Source organism: Eublepharis macularius, chromosome 10, assembly GCF_028583425.1.
Source record: "Eublepharis macularius isolate TG4126 chromosome 10, MPM_Emac_v1.0, whole genome shotgun sequence".
NCBI lineage: Eukaryota > Metazoa > Chordata > Lepidosauria > Squamata > Eublepharidae > Eublepharis > Eublepharis macularius.
The window spans coordinates 33,432,234-33,454,792 of NC_072799.1; positions in this window are offsets into that span (position 1 = coordinate 33,432,234).

The following is a 22,559-nucleotide window of genomic DNA, read 5'->3' on the forward strand; positions in this document are numbered from 1 at the left end:
CTCATTTTTAATCTCACTTTCCTACTATGGGGCAGAAAAGTCTGAGAACTCTACTGTTAGCACCAACAAGGCAGGTGTTGGTTATTGACTGAAAATATCAGTAACACATAATAATCTAGACACACTCTGTAAAATCACTTCTCTTCCACTACAGATATTTCTGTGGGTAAGAACATTAACAGTTATATTATATGGAATTATAATGTGTGGGAGAGGGGCACCAAGCTGATTCTCAGCAGAGTTTTACTGAAGCCACCAATAAATAGGTTGGTCTTTGTTAAGCAACGTCTTGCTGAACTTAATCTGAGGTAGAACTAGACATGGTTCTACCTTCATGCCCAGAGGGGACATACTCTCTGTCAAAGCTTATCTCTGGAACATGTGACCAGTCCAAAATGACTTGTTTGTCCTTTAGCACTGATTAGCCCCTGTATGGAAGGCATTAGGGGCAATGGCTTCCAGGGTGTAAAATATTATTTCGTCTTGATTCCCTAGCAAATTCCCTTTGTTGTCATTTTCTGTTCATAGTGGCAAAAACGGGACTCTCTGTGGGAAGTACTTTGAAGGGTTAAAGCCAGAAGGAAAGCCAGAAGGAGTTCAGACAGAGTTCCCTCCCTCTGGTTGCCAAGGGGATTGATTGCAGCAGGCTACAGTCTGTCTGGCTTGCCAAACGCTGCCGAAGGCAATGAACAAGACTTTTAATGACCACCTGTTCGTTAAGGATTTGGCCTCACAAACAGCTTGCTCGTGAACCGCAGATTGGGTTGTTCGTGGGTTTTTTCTGTTCGTAATGCTGTTTGTGCCCATGTCTACTCTTAACCACTACACCAAACTGGGAGAGGAAAGAAATGTGACATAAATGAAGAAAAGCAGTATGCAGTATGCAGGTTGGGTCTATACATAACACAGTCACACATGATTCCCACGTGTAGGTTCTCAGTTCCCTTACGTAGATCAGAACTATAGCGCACATACCAAAGGGACTTCAGACTCCCTCTCCCTCTGCCATTTTCTCAACCTGAAAAAGTTCCAGAGGTGCTATTTGGGGAAACCCAAATGTTTCCTGAAATAGTGGGATTCAATAGAACTCCCCCCCCCCGCCCCCCACAATTTTAGGCTAGGAAAAGAGTGCACAAGACTGAAGCCCTTCTCCACATGGTACCATGATCATCATCCAAATAGAGGTCCCAGACCCAAAGTGTTTACTCTATAATATATGAAGAGGCTGCAGGGGTGTGAGCCTTAGTGATATTTTGAGTGATATGAGGTGCACTCTGAGGTGCATGTTTGTGTGCTCTGCAGCTCCCCACTTTTGTGGATGATAAAAACTTCCTGGATCTTTCCATTCCACCTTCTGGAATGGCCATGTGATCAAAACTGCCTTGGTAGCCAGTATTTGAATCAGAAAATCAACCAGGAAATGCAGTCCTATTGACCTGATAAAAACATGTCAGCAGATGTAGATGCAATCAACTATTGTGTTTAACTGGAATACCTGAGGTACCAATAGATGTAGATGTTGTGGCTTTAAACTGTTTTCAAACTTTGTTTTAAAATCTCACAGAAGATAGCAGTGGGGAATGGAGTAGCAGTCCCGTGGAAAATAATCTGTGGAATGCCTCAGCTGTACCCTGACATCGTCATTAATAATAACATAATAATATTTGATTTATATACCGCCCTTCAGGATGACTTAACACCCACTCAGAGCTGCACAACACCCCACAACAAAACACCCTGTGAGGTGGGTGGGGCTGAGAGAGCTAGAAACTGTGACTGACCCAAGACCCAGCTGGCTTCAAGTGGAGAAGTGAGGAATCAAACCCGGTTCTCTGGATTAGAGTCCTGCACTCTTAACCACTACACCAAACTGGCTGTGATTACTTGTATCATTAACCACTGAAAATAGCCATTTTGAAGATTCAGAAAGAGGTGGCCTCAGACTTGAATGAGCATATGGTAGTTGTGCTTGAAAGGATAAAAGTTCAGAAGCAGAAGTTTAATATAGATCAGGCAAAATGCTTGAGGTTATTATGAGGAGTGAACCATGCTATAGTTTATTCTTTCCTGGTTGAGCATGATTGCAGGGAGGGGACCCCATATTCCCACTGTTCTGTCTAGGAGGCAGCTGTGTCTAGCAATGCATTTAATTACTCCTGCACATATTCAGGTGGTGTAACTTTCCTTTGAGTATAGGAACTTACCAATGGCCATCCATCAAGGACTATCATGTGCTATACATGGCTATTCTTGAAAAGTATTTGTAAACGCCAGTTACTGTAGGATATGGCAGCCCATGTACTGGGCTAAGGTCACGAGCCTATATACACTTGTGTTAATGTTCTTTAACAGAAGTGGTTTTACATTAAAAAGCCCATAAGGGGTTTTTGGTGCAATCATTTCCCTAAAGATCTTTAACCAGTTGCCACAGTTGCATATATAGTCCCAGTCAGATTATCTGCTATAGTACAAACAGATACGAGGAATAGGAGAATGGGCCTCAAGGAGATTATAACAGAGAATCATACTGGAGTTGCATGTCTGTTTTTATTATTTAAGATAGGTTTTATATTTATAATTGACACAGTAGCTTGGATCCTACCTAAAATGATCGTAGAACGAAGTATTTCCATCTGTGGAAACATGACTTCTCCTCCTCTTACCTTCTGCTGCAGCCTAAAATGCCTCTCTCCCAATGCTGCTCTTGGGGGTCAGAGAAAGCACAGGAATAGCATGAAGGGGATCAGAGAGGTCTGCTCTGAAAAGGGGGAAGCAGTGAAAATGTATCCCTTTGTTTGTGTAGAACATTTTGATGTGATCCAAACCACTTTCTTTCTGTATGATTACTCGATTTGGGTGAAATGATAAAAGGAAACATTTTAAATAAATAACACATTTAGAAATCATATTAGCCTTTGCCATTGCTGGAGGCAGTACACAACATCTAAAAATAGAATTTTTCATATCCTGTGGGTATTAGAGTAGGACAACATTCCCATCCTAATATTCTCATCAACAGTCTCACTGGAAGATGCTGGGCAGTGAACAGAAAGAACAGCTGGGCATCTCCACTGCCGAGTCAATGTGGAACAGCAAGTCAAGAGCTGCTGCCACCCCAGGGAACACAGAACTCTATGGGAGAGGGAAAGGGAGAATTCTGTGTCAGGCCAGCTGCAAAGCCATGAAAGCCAAGACAGTAGAGGCCAACAAGGCTGCCACCAGTGCTCTTGCTGTAGGCAAGAGAGCAAAGAGAGCATGAGGAAGGAGAGGAGGAGCTAGGTACCATGAATAGCTTACAAAACAGAGGGAAAGGAGCCACCGATCACCCAAAGGTGATAAACTCAGAAAAGAAGGGGTGGCCTCCATTGACCCTCTTCCCTTTTCCACACTCTGCAACTGTGGGACTGCAATATATTTGCCAAGATAGCATACAGTTCTGCCCTCTATATCACTTTTTTTAAAAAAAAAACTTCATACATGCTATTCACATCTTACTTCTTTTTACTGAAAGGAAACAGGCTAATTTCGCAAGGTTTAAAATGGTGTGCAACAAATATTGATGGAGTCAGAAAGTCAGTTGTCAAGATGAAATTTCCTCTTCCATTCCTTCGGCTCTGCATTTGTGTGGGAATTTTTTAGTACTTTTTAAAAGATTAGTTCTAACTTGAAAGGGCAGGGAATTTGCCATAATAAGCCTATTATTATATTGGATGTGGTTTGCTACTTGTGGTCACTTGCTATGCTTATGTTCGTTGCATTTCAGATACTGCTGACAATGGGCAACAGAAGAATGCTGCTGGATGACATATGCATAAATTATTTGGTAATGTTTACTTCAAGAACATGCTCTTTCTAACAGGAGGGCTTGTACATACGGTTTCCATTGTCTGTGCAGGAGCAAGAGGGAGGCAGAATCAATTTCCTCTTTAACGTATTGATAAACAACTCCAGATATAGGGTCTGGAGTCAAGGTTGAGGGGGTGGGGGAGACGACAACACTAGATTTACCTTTGTTTGACCTGCATAGGAATGTTGGAAAAATTAATTCCAGAATATTATGTCAACATTCCTTGAAGTTGTGGATATGATTTACATAGTATGTCTTCTCCAGCCATCCAACTTCTTTCATCTTGATACTGTAAATTGCTTTCATCCCCCACCCCCCAATCTATATGCTTGAGGTACTGTTGTGATAAATTATAGAGGTACAGAACTGAAAATGGTGTGTAGATTGTCTAAGAAATTGAGTGCAGTCAGCCTTAAAAGTGGTGAATGATGTGCTAAAACAGCTACCTTACCCTGGTCATGTCACATATGTCGTCAATGAGCAGCTGCTTTTAACTTTTGCCTTTCGCCCAGGGCACATGAGAGCAGCTGGATTTATTGAATTAATAACTGCTCCATTTTGGGTGTTTTGTTTTCCTGTGACCGTGAAATCTGGCTATAATGTTAGCGAAGTGTAAGACAGGGCTCCTATACCAGACAAGGCAGCAGAATTCTCCTTTGTCATTATTTACCACTTTGCCTTCAAGGAAGATAATGGAGAAATCTCTGCATCCTGCAGAACAAAATTAACATTTAATTTGAGGGAATCAAGGGAATAGGACATTTAGAGTGCAATCCTAAGAGGAGTTACTCCTGTCTAAGCCCATTGATTTCAATGTCCTTAGACAGGAGTAACTCTTTTTAGGATTTCACTGTTAGTGTGGTGGTATGTTTTAGTGGAGGAGAAGGGAAGTGGTTACATGGAATTCAGAGTTAATTGATGTATCTTGCGTACTTCTAAAGATCACTGTATCTGTTTTCCATGTGAAATGGAAGTCTTCATAGAGTCCATGATGTATCACTCAAGTAAATTATATACAGGTGTACAAAAATTTCTTTATTTGATTTTGGGCACAGTCCTCAAAAGGAAACTGTGTGATGCAGGCTGGCTTGAAGACACTAGCAATATGATGGAAATAAGGATAAGGCTGAATCAATGTCCTTTAATGTCTTTGACCATAGAAGTGTGAGGTAAGAGCCCTACCGTTGAGCAACAGGGCAATTTTGATCAATGAATTTTTTGTTTTGAGTTACTTTTATTCATTGTTTCTTTTTTTTTCAGAAAGAAAACATGCGGTAACACCTTCAGATTTCATCAACTCTGGAACATGCTAATATACCAAACTTTTTTCTCCATTTTAACATCTCAGAGGTACGTTACCTTGGGGGAAGGGAATCTATTAATTTTTTGTGGATTATTGTATTGGGGACCTCATTCGCTGACATTCAAGAACAGTGCTGAAGCTAAGCAAGTACTGATCTGGTTGGTGCCTGGATGGGAAACTTCTTGAGAAATTCATGAATGCCACCTTGAGTTCTGTGTTGCTTCTCCTTGGTAGCAGATGTTGTTTCTCCTTTGAAAAAAAATGGTTCTGGAATCCAAATGAGACGAGTGAATTGAGCTCTACATGGAACACAGCTAGTCCAAGAAATAGATATATCTGGCCCCTAAAGGAATAAGCAATAATATAAAACAAATCCTTACAAGTAAAATGATAACAAAACCCACCAGAATTTATTTATTTATTTATTTATTTATTTATTTATTTATTTATTTATTTATTTATTTATTTATTTATTTATAGTCCGCCTTACTCTCTGAGACTCAAGGTGGATTACGTAGTGTGAGATTAGTACAATCAGTAGCAAGGACAAGGACAGGTATTTGCATAACATTTCCATAAACAGTGTCACAGGGTAAATGAATACAAGTTTACAAAAACATAGCATTAGCAATGATCCAATATGGGGTTGAAGAATTGCTGAAACAGAACATAATCAATTCTAGGACTGACATTAAACAACATGAAGCACAGGTAGTATATAGGAACAGGCCCGGCGCGTCTATGGAGGCAGTGCCGGCAGCTGCCTCGAGCACTGAACTCTGAAGGAGGCACTGTGCCAGCCCCCAATGACCCCCCCAACCCAGAAGCAGGCCGCATCCCTGCTTGCCTCTCCACCCCTTTGTTGCTGCTTCCTGCTTTGGCTCGGCTTCCGGCAAGCCAGGCGCCCAGGTGGCATGGCAGCGAGCGGGGAAGCGGGCCGCCTCCCTGCCCCTTCACCGCTGCCGCCCACCTCAGGTGAGAGGGGGTGCTCCTGCATGATGACGTCACAAGTGACGTCATTACACAGGGCCGGGTGCGCACGTGCTGTGCACGAGGCGAGGGGCGCAAGTAGGTATCTCACCTCAGGCGCCAGGAGCCCTGGCACCGGCCCTGTATAGGAATACATATTTAAAGCAACAGATAATATGTAAGGCAACATAATGGTGAAGTCTATTGTTCCTAACTCATTAGCGAAACATCTGAGACCCCCCTCCCTACAATACCGCCCTCCTATCTGAGAAAAAAGCCATTTTGAATAATTCGGTTTTGCATTGTTTGCGGAAAACCAGGAGCTGTGGGAAAAAGACACCATCGCGAGACCTGCTGTGGGAAGACGGGAGACAGGAAGTGCGTAACAACAATAGAGTGGCTGGAGGGAAGCGGCCCTTGCCGACGGACAGGAAGTAGGGAATCGCCATTTTTGAAAAGGGAAGGGTCGCGGCTTCAGCGGAAGAGGAAGTAGGCCATCTTGGATTACAATAACATCCTCAAGCAGGCTGTTCCATAGGGTGGGGGCCACCACAGAGAAAGCCCATTTATGGGCTGCTGTTGATTTCTCCCATGTGCAGGCTGGCACCTGCAAGAAACCCTGTCCAGATGAGCAAAGCTGCCATGGAGGAACTACCATAATGCAAGGAGCATTAAGAAGTACCTTTCTTTTCAATGGGTATACAATCCACAGCTGGAGGGGGAACAGATTTTAAAGATAACTACCAAATTCTCATGGAATACAGTCAAGCCCAATGGTTCTCCAAATTTCAAGCACTTACACTGGAGGACTTCACTTTATCAGAACCCTATAGCAACCGGTGTTCTGCGCATGCGCACTGGTCTCCATTACTATGGTAGGAAACTGTCCAGCAAAGTGATAGCCAAGCAGTGATGAACAAAAATGGTTAATGCTCCTTGCATTCATTTATTACTGTCTTTGTTGTAACCACTGTAAACTGTGGTTCTGCCATCCTACCCTTTAACTGGGTAGAAAGAAAGATCCCATGTTCATGGTTTTTTAACATGTGATGAGGCAATAATTCAATTGGGATGAGAGACACATTTTTATTGATGTTGAGCATCCTGCAGCATATGTAAGGTGATGGGTGTGTTACTCTTGAGTCTCAACCATGTCTGCTGATGAAACCAGTTTTGGGAATGGCTAGTGAATACCTTCAGAGAAGCTGAGCAAGAAGTGGAGGAGGTTTTGGCAGAGGCTGTGGCATGGCTTTTGGCTGATTCCCTAGGAAATGAGAGTTTTAAAAAAGTGCCTTCCATGTTATTACTTGAGGGCTATAGTGATTTGCTGGGACAGTGATACGATTGGAAAGGAGAAATGTGGCCAGTTGACTGGGAAATCACCTCAGATTGCCTTGCCTTCCATTCTGACCTAAAGTTGCGGTGATTGCCTGGGACTGCTCTGTACTGATTTCTCTGGCTGGAAGGATTAAATGCAGAAAGTTGCCAAGGAAAAATATTAGAAAGGAAACCCACAATAACGAAGAAGCATCTGTGCATTGGTGGTGATGACAGATTGTCATCACCACAGATTGTTTGGTGGAGGAGTTTCTTTGATTACCAAACAGCCCAGACTAGCTTTATGATTCCATAGAGTCACTGTTCAGGATTTTCATTATGCACACTCCTAATGCACAACAAGCAACTCCAGATGGTATATGCTGCCCAGGTTGCACCAAAAGATGCCTCTAGCCATGACAATATAGACTAGATATGCAGCAACTGCTCAAGTAGAAACTTGTTTATTAGATCTAGCGAGCAAATATGGTAAATATATCAACTAAATAAGCTATTAGAAGCTAAAAGATTATGGCCTTGATCCATAGAAAGAGAGTTGTACTTAATTCTGTTGAAATCAATTGACTTTGAAACAACTTGGCTGAACCAGCCACAGGTCTGAGGTCTGAGTTAACATACCCTGAAATGCCCACCATGCTGAAAATATATTTTTCTCATATGTTCTCTACAATGTTAATTATAAGTAAAGTTCTATATAAGTAACAATGCTCTCACCATGATTTTGGCCCTCTGTAGAGACAGGTTTGATTATGAAACCTTTGATTAAGAACAACCAGGGCTTTTTTTCAGGTGGAACGCGGTGGAACGGAGTTCCGGTACCTCTTGAAAATGGTCACATGGCTGGTGGTCCCACCCCCTGATCTCCAGACAGGGGGGAGTTTAGATTGCACTCCACGCTGCCAGCTATCTAAACTCCCCTCTGTCTGGAGATTAGGGGGCAGGGCCACTGGCCATGTGACCATTTTCCCCGAGGGTGATTTAAATTGAAAAAAACTCCCCTTTTGTTCCAGCTGACCCAAAGTGATGTCATTGTGCGGTCCCAGGAACGTGCGTGCGCTTTGCACATGCGCATGTGGTACCAGGGGCACCACCTCCCACCAGGAGTTGCCCCCTGTGCTGGCAACCCACTGAGTTCCACCACCTCTTTTCCCAGAAAAAAACCCTGAGAACAAGAACAAGAACAAGAACAACAAGAACAACAAGAACAACAACAACAGCATTTCAGATAACTTGATGATCCTGCTGAACATAAGTTGTTCGGCTTACGTAAACCCAATTCAGCTCCATGTTCATTTATCATAATGTTCATATTCACAATTGTTAAAAGAAATCCTCCAAAGGGCAGAACATGGGGTTCTTAGCTCTGGTTCATGTATTACAACTTCTGGTCATTTTATTTGCGTGGTGATGGTGAAAGCATGAACCCATTCTCTGTGCTAGGTACCTATGGCCAGTATATTAACACAATCTGTGCCTCCTTTTTTGAGTGGGAAAGAATATGTGACTGATAATATTGCATCATAGCCTTCCACATGGAGATCTCATATCACATGAACACTCATGCACCTCTTGAATGAAAACACCACCATAGTTAATAGCGATGCATATACTGGAGTTCTATATAACCAATATTTTAAAGCAAGAGTCTCCAATATTTTTGAGCCTATTGGCACCTTTGGAATTCTGACACGGGCGGTGGGTGCAGACAAAAATGGCTGCTACAAAATGGCTGCCATAGGAAGCACAGCCAGCCTCAAAATGGCTGCTGAAGCTTATCTTCAGTCACACAGTAAAGATAGTTGTTCTGTGGTGGCAGCTGCTGTCAAAGCAATGTTTTAAAAATCTGCACAGCCAAACAAATCTCCAATGGCCAATAAAAAGCCCTACTGGGCAAAAGCCCCACTTGGCCCCATCCACTTTCTAAAAAACCCTTGGCAGCTGCCAGCAAAGATGTCAGTGAGTGCCATGGTGCCCATGGACACCACATTGGGGGACCCTTTTTACAAAGTGCATTTATATTAAAATGAAAAATGTCATATCATAAATGCATACAAGTATCTGTGGTTCTTTTTTCTTTTCTCAGTACAAAATGTTTTAATTCTTTTTATTTACCAAAAAAAATCCAGATGTTCATGCTATAAATTGATTCCCTTGTATTTGTCCGGGATTTATATATCTACATGGTTATACATGGTCACAACTGATTTATCTTTTGCATCTGGTATGGAGCTGTAATGATTCACTCCTTTTCAAGACTAGTTTGGCAAGTTTATCTTTGCTTGCCGTTTGCATTTTTGAAAATGAAAATATATTCCACAGCTTTTGATGTGTCGATTTGGAAGGAGGTAAAGACAGCTGCACACACATCCCAGGAGACCTAGCTCAATGGCTAAATGAAGACCTCGAGTGCTTTCTTGTTAGCCAAGATAGATCTACATCCAGATGAACCAAATTTAGTCAATAGTGAAGGCTCTTAGGAACAGGTGATCAGAAGCCACAAATCAGTTTTCCCTGGGACTTTGTTATTGGCAGATTGTGCCTTAGGCAATGCCTTGCTGCTGCTTGGCTGGCTGTAATTTTTCTCCTACTGAAGTTTTAAAGTCACAGGCTGAGACTATATAACGACAGTCTCCTGACAATGAGGCTGTCACCAATCCATCAGATATCTATCAGTTATCAGGCAAATTGTTTGTGTCCAGCAGCTTTAAAATATCTACCTTTTCCTATTATGTTTTAATGTAGATAAAGCCTTCTTATACATTCAAACAACATAATTTGGGGGACATCTCATAAATCTATTTATTCATGTTTTACTTGTAGATCCTGATGAGTTGAATGGGATTTACTCCCTTTGCCTTGGTGTAAATTCACATATTAGAGCAGAACCACAAGTGACAAAAGGCACAGATTGGACACTTGTCTGCTTCCCTCAAGTTTTGATGGGAAATGTAGGCAGCTTGGCGGAATGTTGGACAAATGACAGTTGAAAAGTCCATTGGTCAGCAGTCAGAGAGCGAAGCTGCAAGACCAGGATGCCTACATTTCCCATCAAAACTTGAGGGAAGCAGACAAGTGTCCAATCTGTGCCTTTTGTCACTTGTGGTTCTGCTCATAGTTTCTAACTTTCTCCTCATGTAAACATTTCATATATGTGTGTAATTTTTTGGACTAGTGAAGTCCCTCCAAATTGGGGAAGACCACCGACCCATCTGTCCTCGTTCCTCTCCAGTAATGGTCAGCACTAGATGCTACCAAGCCACAGACGTGTGCAATAGCACATCAATATGAGATGCTCAGCCTCTTCATGGGTATTGCACTTGTAGAGCTTTTCCCCAGGAAATCTCCCAAGTTCGGTCCCACTTCTGTCTCAAGACAAGAGGACTGATGTGTTGGGCAACTCTGATAAGGTGTGTTCATGTTCATCATTTTATGAATCGTCCCTTGCTACAAGATGGGAGATTTTAGGAGACCATGGTGGAACTGATAATGATTTAAACCTATGGGCATATACTTCTGGTCACAGACTGATAAGTTAACCTATGGCTGGAAAAACTATGGATGATTATTTATCTTTGGAAACATATTTAAGGATCTATTTCTCAGGTGTTCCTAGACCCTCAGCTAAAACAGAGATGGAGGCCTTATTTTCCTAGTATCTCATTCCTCTGTAACAATAATACTTAATATTCAGAGGTAATAAGGTAACCATGATAAGACAGTAAATAGTAGGCTGTTATCCAGTTCTTGAACACGAAAAACCTTAGTTTGAAAGTACAATCAGACTGCTCCCTCTGCTGCATGTCCCTGACAAACATCTGCCAAACGGTGTGAAATTTCGTTCTCTACTCGTAGGTCAAGTGAGAGAGCTTTGGGATGAAGGCTTGAAAGACAAATTTGGAAGTCTTTCTGGGGATTTACACATGCCTGCTGCTGAGTTTGCATTCTTGTCAATATTTTCCTTCAGCCGAGACCCAGTAGTAACAGGAAGAGTTTCTGTGAAATTACATTGCAGTCTTAACCAGAGTTATACCTTTCTAAGTTCATTGAAGTTGGTGGGCTTAGAAGGGTATATGTCTGCTCAGAACTGCATTGCTAGTCTTCAGGACTTCATAATAGAGTCCTGTATGTGTTTACTCAGAAGTCAGTCCCATTGTGTTCAGTAGCCTCATAAATGAATCTTCAAAAGTGGTTCCTTAAGATAACTGAGGGACTGCTTTAGCCTTGAATGGATTAAAGTTTTTTATGGGAGGGGGGAAGCATTAAGACCTACCATTGCATTCTGAAGAGGTGCAGCCTAACAACATATTGCCATTTGATCATTTGATGTAGCTGTTGGTTTTTAAAGCATGTTTCCAATTTATGGAAATTGGGTACATATATGATATAGCCATCCTAAGAGGAGTTACTCCAGTCTAAGTCCATTAAAGTCCATGGTTTTTAAAAGATGTAACTGAGTTTAGGATGACACTGAACATTATTTGACTGAAGAGCAGGTACTTGAGATGTCTTCTGTTCTTCCTTTTAAGCCTCCACCTAATATATTAACCAGGTGGATTCCAAAATGGTGGCCCTTGTGGGCAGCACATTAGCAGAGTCAAGTCACACATTTTCTTCAGTACAGCTCTGCAAACAAAGAAGAAATTAAGGCCAGAAGAAGCAAAAGTAATTCTCCTTAGATGGTTTGAGAATATCTAAAGAGTACTGCATATTTTTCCAGCACCCTGCAGTGATAGTGATTAGTTAAAGTAACACCATGGTCCTGTTATTATTACATCTTTTCAGAAACCCTTCAAATTATACACAGATAGCATAAGAAATTAATTAAAATGTTGGACAATAACATAATCAGGGATATCTATATTTGCAGTCTTTCCCCTGTGCTTGCATACATCTTTTCTCTGTCAAGTACAGCAAATAGCTAATTAGCCCCCTTTTAAGTGCTTCACTGCTTACATTGGTTGGAAGAAGTTGGAAGTTTCGCCTTTCATACCTTAAAAAAGGGTTTCATATAACTTTGCAATGATTGAGTGACAATTCTTCCTAGGTTATAAGGAAGCCAATGGGCATCTTAAAATCTTACCTTGGTGGGGGGAAAGATTTATTGATAGATTTGAGAATGATTGTGGTACGTTTGAATTTTTGGGCTGTGGCCAAATCTCAAACTTCATTTCATTCTACATGTTCACTAAATCCAATAGTAGATTTGTTGCTCATATTTAAAAACACATTAAAACTAACATTTCAGCAAGCTGTACTTTCAGATTACTATCCCCCCCACACACACACAATTTCCTCTTCCCCTCTCACAATTCCACTGTGATGGGTAGGAGATTGTCCTCCTGCCCCTGAAAGGTAGAACAGCCACTCAGCTGTTTCATCCCTGAGCTTATGGGAGTGCTGCTCCAGCATCCAATCAACTTTCAACTTTCAGAGGAGGGGTGGAATGCTGGAGGGAAAAGCAGCAGCAGTTCAGATCAGATCTGCCTCAGCAAATGAACACAACAGTTTCGTGTAGAGCTCTGCCTGGCATTGTGGCAGATTGGTTTAACTCTACCTCTGGGAGAGGACCAAGTTGTGCGGACTGTCTCTGGTGATGAGCAGACCTTGTACCCTTTAATCTGACTCTTTGGAAAGGGCAGGCTTGTGTGGGTGGAATCCTGTATGTATGTGAATAGTCCCAACCTGGTGGCTAGGCAATGAAAGCCTGCTCATAATGGGAAGAATTAAAGAGACCTCAAATCATCACCTGAAGCCATAACTTGCTCAAGTTTAATGCCTCAGCTAGGTTTTTCCTTTGAATATTGGGAGACCAGGGCTTTGATCTGTTCTTCAGATCTTTGTTCTTTAAACCTCCTGCTTCAGTGATCTCTGTAGTCTCAGTGCCCAATACAAAACTTACCTCACAGTGGTGAACCTGAAGCCAAACTCACTAACATAAGAACATCTAGCAACTGAAGGGAAAGTTTCAATATGGAAGGGAGCTTTAACTCTCAAAAGCTTATACTCTGACAATCTTGTGGGTTTCTAAGGTGCCGGTCGATCAAAAACAAACCTAGTTAATTCCCCCGAAGTATAGGTGGTTATGTAGGTTCCCTCAGTTAATCGTCTCCTGGGTGTGGAGGCAAAATCTTTTGTTGTGGCTGCCATTTTCTTGCAGTATGGTCTATGTGAAAACCGAATAACACCCTTCATGAAATCAGTCTCATGTTGGGCCAAAGCCAGGTTGCCAAACAATCCAGACAGAAAACCAATGAAGTTCACAATACTATTCTATTACTATAAAGTACTTCATGTGGTTGATTATTTATAAATATTTGTCTGTAGATTAAAGCACCAAGATGAGATATTTATATTGACTTTCAGGATAAGGCTCCAGTGAGAAAAGATGTACCATACCATGTCAGATGTCATCTCAATCTGACCACAGAAATAACTCAGGGCGCCACTGTGCTGCAGTTAACAGCTGTGTGGTTGATGATATTTCTACACAGGTGAAGGAAAAACCTTAGAGCACAAAACAAGTGGAAGTTTAAGCTACTGAACTGTTGCCTAAGAAAGTAACTATTTCTTAGTACATACAGCATCACATACAACATGCTTTGTTCTTTTCTCTCAAACAGAAAATCATGCAGAATTGAATTTCACGGCTTGTTCATTCAAGCATGCTGAAGTCCACTGGTTTCAGCGGACTTTGGCACACCTAACAGTGCATCACATAGGTCTGGAAGAAAGGTTTTTTTAAAAAAAAAAAAACTCCTTACATGCATCAAAATAGGTTTGGACTACATTAAGTACCAAATCAAGGGTCAGAGTTCCCCAAAAAGTTCCAAATATACTAAAGGAACTATATTTGATGATTTGATATCCTTTCTTCATTTACAATCATTCACAAATATCTGCTGCAACAATTTCTGAAATCTCATTCTTCAATTTTTGCATGTTAATGCAAAGCAAAATATTACTCATCATGGAGACGATGCTGCTCATTAATAAGCATATTAAAGAGTATATCATTTTATACACAATCATTCATACTGACAAAGTGATTATGGTGCATACTCTACAGTGTACAGCTATTTTCTTCTGATTCCAGAGGGGTAGTTGTGTCGATCTATTGAAGCCCAAAAAAACAGGGTCTTGTGGTACTGTATGCATTTATTTTGTTATTAATTGCTGGCCCTTAAGAAACTAAATGTATTGTAGCAGCCTTAGTTCAACTGGCAAAAAATTTATACCTAAACAGAAGAGAGAAAGGAAGTTATTACAAAAGAGGTCAGAAGGCCCAGTTTCTTAGGACAAAATGTGTGACTTTGCACTGGAAAGCACAAATTAAAACAAGAGCCATGCCCAAAAGAAACAGTCTACTCAGAATAGGTGCGGGCCAACTGTTGATCAATTGTCAAAGCAGTATGAATTTGAATGGTGTACTTAAACCTGTAAGGAGGAACCATTCTTGTACTAGTGAGCTAAGCATTCCAAGTCTCCATTGAGTGCAAGGGTGATAGCATCTAATCTGCACATATTATCCAGTTGGAGTCTCCCATTGAAAGTTTTGAATATGAATGCCTCTGCTAACTAAATACAATCAAGCATTTGACAAAGTGAGATCTGATGAAAGCCTTCCTTTTGCCAGAATAAATGTTATTTATTTATTTAAAACATTTGTATGCCACCTTTCTACCAAATAAGCTCTCCAAGGTGATGAACATTAAAAAAATTAAAACATTTCAAATAATTTAAATTTAAAACAACATTTAAAATAGTACAAAAATGATTCAATAAACACAGACATAGACACACAATACCAAGTCCTTGAAGGGCTGCAAGACTCTTTGTTGTTTCTCCTAAGAAAAATAAAAATTTGATCCTAATACATAATTTTATTTAAACAAAAACTGGAAGTGGAAAAATTATAACACCTTTGCTCATATACATATAACAAACCAACTGTCTTCACATTTGAAAATAAGGACTTTTGTACTTTTTTATTCTTTTCTCATGCCAAAAATGTCTGCTTTCAGTGTCTCTCCTACCCTTATTAAACATTTCTGAAGAGGTTTTTCTCTGCCTGCTGTATTCATTTTCATACCCTGCTCTGTGTGGTCTTTTGAAGCAGGTGTGACGGTGGGCCAAAACACGTGTGACACTGATAGATTCATGAAAGAATCTTCCCAACATTTTTAGAAGGGCTATATGGCAGCTGCATAGAGTCCCAGCTCAGATCCTCTGGGAAGGGTGGGAAGGGTGTTTAACCTTTTCTCTCGATGTGGTTTCACCAGTCAAAACAGACCATCCAACTATTAACTCTGAACAAGAAAAATGTCAGGCAAAGATAGGATGAACGTCTTCTTTTTCCCCACCATAATAACAGCATGGGGAGTCATGGTTTTGACTGGCCCATGCCAGAAGGGTTTAACTTAGGGTTGCTAACCTCCAGGTTACAACTGATATCCAGACTATACCATCAGTTCCCCTGGAAAAAATGGCTGCTTTGGAGGGTGGACTGTATGGAACTATGTCCTCCCCTCCCTAAACCCTACTGTCCTCAAACTCCACACCCAAATTTCCAGGAATTTCCCAACCCAAAGTTGGCAACTCCAGTTATTACAAAATAAATCAGGCCCCACAATGCAACTATTGGGATGATCCTGAAATCTTAGTAGATCAGATTCCATTATCTATATTCTCCCAATGGGTAAATTATCTGGTTGAAAACTGATCTATGAGACTTCTAATGAGCAGTTTGATTTGTTTTTGCGCCCCTCTCCCAATTAAGGACCATGGGTACGTACTTCCACATTCATGGGATTCTTGGTTTGCTGAAAAATCCTCCTTTCTTTCTTGACCTCCCGTACTCAACATATCCTTCATTTCAACTTGAGGGTGACTGAAAACAAATCTTTAGCTTTAGCTGGGCAGGTTTCCTCTGCCCAGGTCAGCGCTATATTTCCTAAGCAGTCCTTAATAGTGGTACATACTTTTCAAGGGACTTTATTTTTTTAAATTGCCATGTCCCTGGTCTCTGTGAATACCAGGATGGAGAAAAGGGTGAGAATGTGAACTTGGTCAAACTGATAATTGTAATTCCCTTAGATGGGGTGCATCTAAGGGAATTTTTGCAATTATGCTTATTTTTATCTAATATTTTATGACAGTAAGCTGTCCATGAAACATACCATATTAAACATGCATATCTGTTTGTGAGGACGGAGGCAAAAGTATCTCCCTCCAAATATTGGTTTTATTGGGTGCCCTTTTTTCTCTTAAACTTGAAGCATTATTGTGGGTGACAGGGAAGTTGCTATATGATTGCCACAAAGGCCAGCAAATCCAGTAAACAGGAAGAACCCCGCCCCACTTGACTCAGCTCGGAAATACATATCCAAAAAGAAGTGAGTGTAGAGCTAAATTTACCCTAACTAGAAATAAAATATTCTAAGGGGTGAGAAAGAATCTTGTATTTGACCTCCCACAATTACCATGTTTGTAATACAAATGGCCAGAATCACGTTCCTTCAGAAATTTGTGTCCAACCATCCATGGACTTTGCAGAGAAGGTCCCCTCTGCTTCTTCCACTTTCAACCCACTGAGATTCCGGGGTGGGGTGGGGGGTGGGGTGGGGCAGCAACCTTCAGGAACATCATAGGGACAAAGAAAGAGTCTGTAGTGGGGGAGGGAGCTGCTGGACCAGCATCTGGGAAACCCAGATTCAAATCCTCACTCTGCCCTAAAGCTCACTGGACGACTTTACAATAGCCACTCTCTCAGCCTAGGATAGAGCAAAGGTACAAGAAAGTACTAGAGGGAGTGAGAAATCGGCACTCCCGGGGGCGTGCTTGCGCATTTACCCGGGTGCCGTAGTTTGCTCCCCTGCGTGGAGCAAAGGGACGGCTTTTTCCCGGGCATCCGGGTGCCTTTAGGGGGCGTGGCCGGCCACTTTAGGCCGGCCCCTGCCCTCCTTTGTGGCGCAGTTCGCCTTGCAAGCTCGCCCTCCCTCCCTTCCCTTTTTCAGCAGTACAGGATTAGCCGGTCGCTGGTTTTCAGGGCCAGGTAGGAATTTTTTTTCTTTTCGCTTTTCACCTGTTTGGCTTTGGTGAAGGGTGTTTTTTCGCCTACCTTGTACTGTCTGTTAGTTATAGGTTGCTGTTGGTGTTGGCAGGTTAGTTGGGGTAGGCAGAGCAGGCCGGTGAGCACCCGGTGGCACAGCCCCATTGGTGGGGAATGGGGGCCTGTCTCGGATCGGCTGGCGGGCTTTACGGCTGCCAGCTGAGAGGGCAGGCTGCCCTGGGACCCCCTGGAAAAGGCCTTCCCTCGGGCTTTATGGCTGGGGGTATGGTGCTTTAAAGGGGGGAACCATTCGCCTGGCCGGCCGGGTTACAGCCATGCAGTGGATGGCTCGCACCTGGGGCAGGGGGTGCTCGCCCACGCAGATCGAGGAGCAGGTCTTGTTGACCCCTTGCTCGAGCTGTTCCGCTAGTTCACCCTTGCCGTTATTAAGTCATCAGGTTATTTAATTATTAATAAATCGGTCATTTATTTGGCCCTGTTTCACCCAAGCCTTTGTGTCCGTCTCTTTATTCCAAATAGGGGAGCAAAACAAAACACAGTGCAAGTCTGTAAGTTTTATAACAAGAGAAATATAATGTTTCTGTAAGTTTGTAATTTTTATAAAGACATAAAATTATGACAAACACCCATTTTGAAAATAAATTCTTCTCTCAGCCCAACTTCCCTCTTGAGAGGAGGAACAGAGACTGATATATATTACCCGGAGCTCCTTACAGTAAGGGTGGGATAAAAGTGTACTAAATAAACACAATAGAAATGTCATCAGATGAACTGCATGGTTGGAAACATGCCATTACATGTGACTCCTCTTCATGTTTTCATCTGCATGACCACCAGTCAGGCCTTAACATAAAGAAAGTATAAAATTAAAATCTTGGTTAAGAAACAACCGAAATCTAGAAATGACAGTAGAGTGTTGGATTAAACAAATAAATTAATCTCTTTTTGCACAAAATAATGTACAGTGAGATGATTCTTTGCTTGCCTGGGAAAAGATTATTCTTTTACTTTCCTTTACTCTCCTGAGGCATTGTGAGATTTATTTATCCAGCAGCATTTGGAAAAATGAGGTTTTAATGCCTGTGGAAGTTTGATTACAGTTGAGTTCTAATTCCCAATTCTTTTTATTGGTGAATAAATTGTATTAGTATTTTAATGGGTTTTAAATTCTTTTATTGTAAATGTTGTTAGTCACCCTGAACTTACGGATGATGGGGTACAAATCATTAAATAAATAAACATAAAGATTAAAGCTACATAAAACTCAGAGCATAGCCACTTGGCAATTCTATCCATGCAATAAGAAGCCTTGTGGTATTCACAATGTACAAATGTTCTGCATTCTAACGACTGGATTTCATGGTCTCATGTTTTCTACTTTTGAATTTGTAACTGGATCTTGGCATTTTCCAAATATTTGGAACATTTGGGTACACATACAGTATTCAAGATGTGAATGCTGAATGTAACTTTATCCTATGTCGTTAAATAGGCACAAATTTGTTTGCATTTGTTTTAACCAGTTGTGCCATTTTTATATTTATCCTTTCCTTGGATAGGAATATGCAACATCATTTAAACGCCTGTGCACTAATTTGGGTCAATTTATGACAGAGTTGTAGATATTAAGTCTACTTTTAACAATATCAAACATATTGTCTAAGAACTCAGACTATAATAATTGGTTATGCCTGTTACAACAATTTCTCTCTTATGCTATCACCTTACTGTACAAGTAGTTTACAGAGCAAAAAAAATTTTTTCCTTGGTGAGGACTACACATGGGCATGAACTGGGAAAGAAACCACAGACCGTCAGTCCGTGGTTTGTTGCATTTCACGGACCACAAACTACAAACTTTTCACAGACCCACCCCTGTTCGTGGACAAGTTCATTGGTCCATGGTCCGTTATTTTTGGGGCCCTTGGACCACCTCCTTTGCACTCAGAGATACCAAACTCGCAGCGATTCTTCAGCAGGCTCTCCTTCAGCCACTCTCCAAGTTTGGCCAAGATTGCATTTCGGAGGTCCGAGTTACAGACCCCCAAAACAGCCCCCCCAGGAAACTTCCAGTAGATAGAATAGGAGCCACAAATGTCAATTGACTTGCATTAGCTTTGTCATGGCCCAGTCTGAGGGCGAGGTCTCCTCAGGAGGAGACGAACCTCATGTAGCCAGCCAGGACTCCTCAGGGGAAGAGGAGTTCTGTGTAACCATCCCTAGCCCTGACTCAGCAGAAGCCAGCAATCAGGAGCAACAGCTGCTGGCCGATCAGAGCTTACTGCCAGCAGCTGAGACACCAGCATCCTCGGGCCCCAATACCACAGGGGAAGCTCAGCCAGGGACACCCCAGGCTACAGGTGCAGCACAGCCAGAGGCCTCCACTCCCCCAGGTTCACCCACGCCCAGAGAACGCCACAGACAATGCCAAAGACTGGAACTGCAGGAGAGATGGTGCAGTGCTCATCTCCTGAGCCAATGCCAGCTGCTGGAGAGCGACGATGAGTAGCATCAGGATGGAGCCCCAGCAGCTGGCTGAAAACCACGCCTGGCTATAAATGCCAGTCTGGAGCAACTGCCAGGTGAGGAAGCAACGTGTCAATTACCTGCAACCATTTCCTGGTACCTTGTGTCTTGCTCTTGCCTGCACCTTGACTTGATACCCTAGTGCTCTGACCTACGGACTGGACTTGGCTTGGCTTTTGGATCCTGGACACACCCCTGACGTTTACCTTGTGCTCTGACTGCAGACTGGACCTGGCTTGTGACTCTTGGACATCCCTTGGCTTCGTATTAGTACCTGGACTATCAGCTTGGGCGGGCCCAGCCCATGACAGGCTTGCAGCAATTGGCAGAGCCTTAGGCAAGCCCACCACCCCACAATCAAATAAGAACTGAAAGAAAAAGACAGAAGAGTGAGCCCTCAAGGAGCCCAATAAGCTTGATCCCAGAGCCTTCTTGCATCTCTGAGACGGGGTTGAGGCAGAGCCCTAGGCTAGCCCACCATCCCATAAGCAAATAAGAATTAAAATTAAAAAATATTAAACAGAAGAGTGAGCCCTTATCCAAGGAAACCCAATAAAATTGCTCCTAGAGCCTTGCTGCTGCGCAAGACCCAAGCATCCCTCTCGCACAATCAAAAAAACCCTCCCGCGACAAGGAGTTCCTCCCTCGGTAACCAGGGGGAAAGTGAAACTGGAGCTCAGCTCTGGGTGTTATATATACGGCTTGCTCTCATAGAGAATAATGGGAGTTCTCTGGTTGGCAGCCAGAGCTGCCTATCAAGGTTTTCAGGGCTAAGATTGGTGTGTTCCAAAGGCAGCAGAAAGTCTGCAGGCAACTCCCCCACGTTGTCTAGGGAATTGATTGCTCTGCACTGGGATGTCTGGTTTCATGGACCAGTGGACTGATGGACCAGCCCAAAAGTCATCGTGTCTGTGAAAAATGAGCATCCCACGACCTGCCTGTTTGCAAATGCAGAACCAACCAGTCTGTGTCAAATTTTGGTCCGTTTTTTGGTCCGTGTCCACCTCTAGTGAGGATCTAAAGTGGCTAATCATGTTGTTCTCCCATTCTCTACTCTGTCCTCACAGCAGTAACCCTTGCAGTAGGTTGATCTGAGAGAGTATGATGGGTCCCAGGACATTGGCAAACTTATTAACAAAAAAGTAGTGGCTTTATAGCCTTAGACAAGCTGCTGTTCTCTCACTTCCACCCTCACACTGCAGTTTGGGCCTTATAGTTCTGAACCAATTGTAAGCCTTTGAGCAGGGTCCTTTTGATTTGTTTCTAACTGAAAATTGGATGACTTTAAAAAGGTATTAGAAAGGTTTACAGAATACAGGCCCATTAAGAGCTGTTACTCCTGATGACTTGCAAGAACCTCCACATCCAGAAGCAATAAATCTCTAAATGCCAGTATTAAGCAGAAACATCAGGGGAAGGCCTTGACCTCTATGCCCTGTTAGTTAGCAGCCAGGGCAGGTGGTTGGCTGCTGTGTGAAACATGATGCTGGACTAGATGGACCACTGGTCTGATCCAGAAAGGCACTTCGTATATTTTTATGTAGTTATGATTCATCCAACCAGTCTTGTGCTGACTGCACTAATCACCAATTTGCTTTTGGGTTCAGTTCAAGCTTAACATTTAAAACTTTCAGGTCCTGAGAACCCCATAACTAAAGGGCTGCCTCAGTTGTGATAGTCTTTCATGAAGGTGTAGAAAATATATACTAAGCAGCATGCATACATGTACACAACGCCTTCACTCCTCTCAGCAAAGTCTTCTGAAGGTGCCCCCTTACAAACGGATAAGTTCTATAACAGCTCATACCCATGCATTCTCTGTTGTGACCCACACCTTGAGGAATGGCCTTCCTGAGGATGTCAGGAAGGCTCCCACACTTCTGTCATTCTGCAAACTCTGCAAAACAGAATTATTCAGGAGGGCATTTTTATAAACATAAAAGGAATGATTCAGAAACAGGAATGTAGTCCGTGCTACTGTGTATGTATGGTATATCATAATCCTGCTCTCTCTGCACAGTCTTCTACTTCTGTAATTCCATTTTCCACATTTTTGATATATTAGTTTAATTACTTTGCGTTTCCCCCCCTAATTTTTGTAATCCTAGGCCTAGTTGATTGAATTGACTTACACCATGCAACCTACCATGAGTCTTAGTAAGTGTGACAAAGATGGATTATAAATAAAGTAAATATATAAATAATGCTATATACCCATTGCTCAGATCTTCATCTGAGTCATGCTCAGTGTACCTTTCTTCAGGGAGTAGCATAGTGACAATTGGAGAGACGGCCCAGCCCCAGCCCTTCTGTTCCCACAGATTTGCCCCTCTGCCTGCTGATTGGCAGGAGGAGACAAGTTACCCAGTACTTTCTCACCAAAGGGAGGTAGCCTAGGTAAATGGCCTTGCATACTCCTTGAGCCCCCTGCAATGACATCACTTCTGGAAGTGACATCATCATATGGGGCACAGGGAGTGTAGTGTTCAAGGCTGATTCTTAAAGAA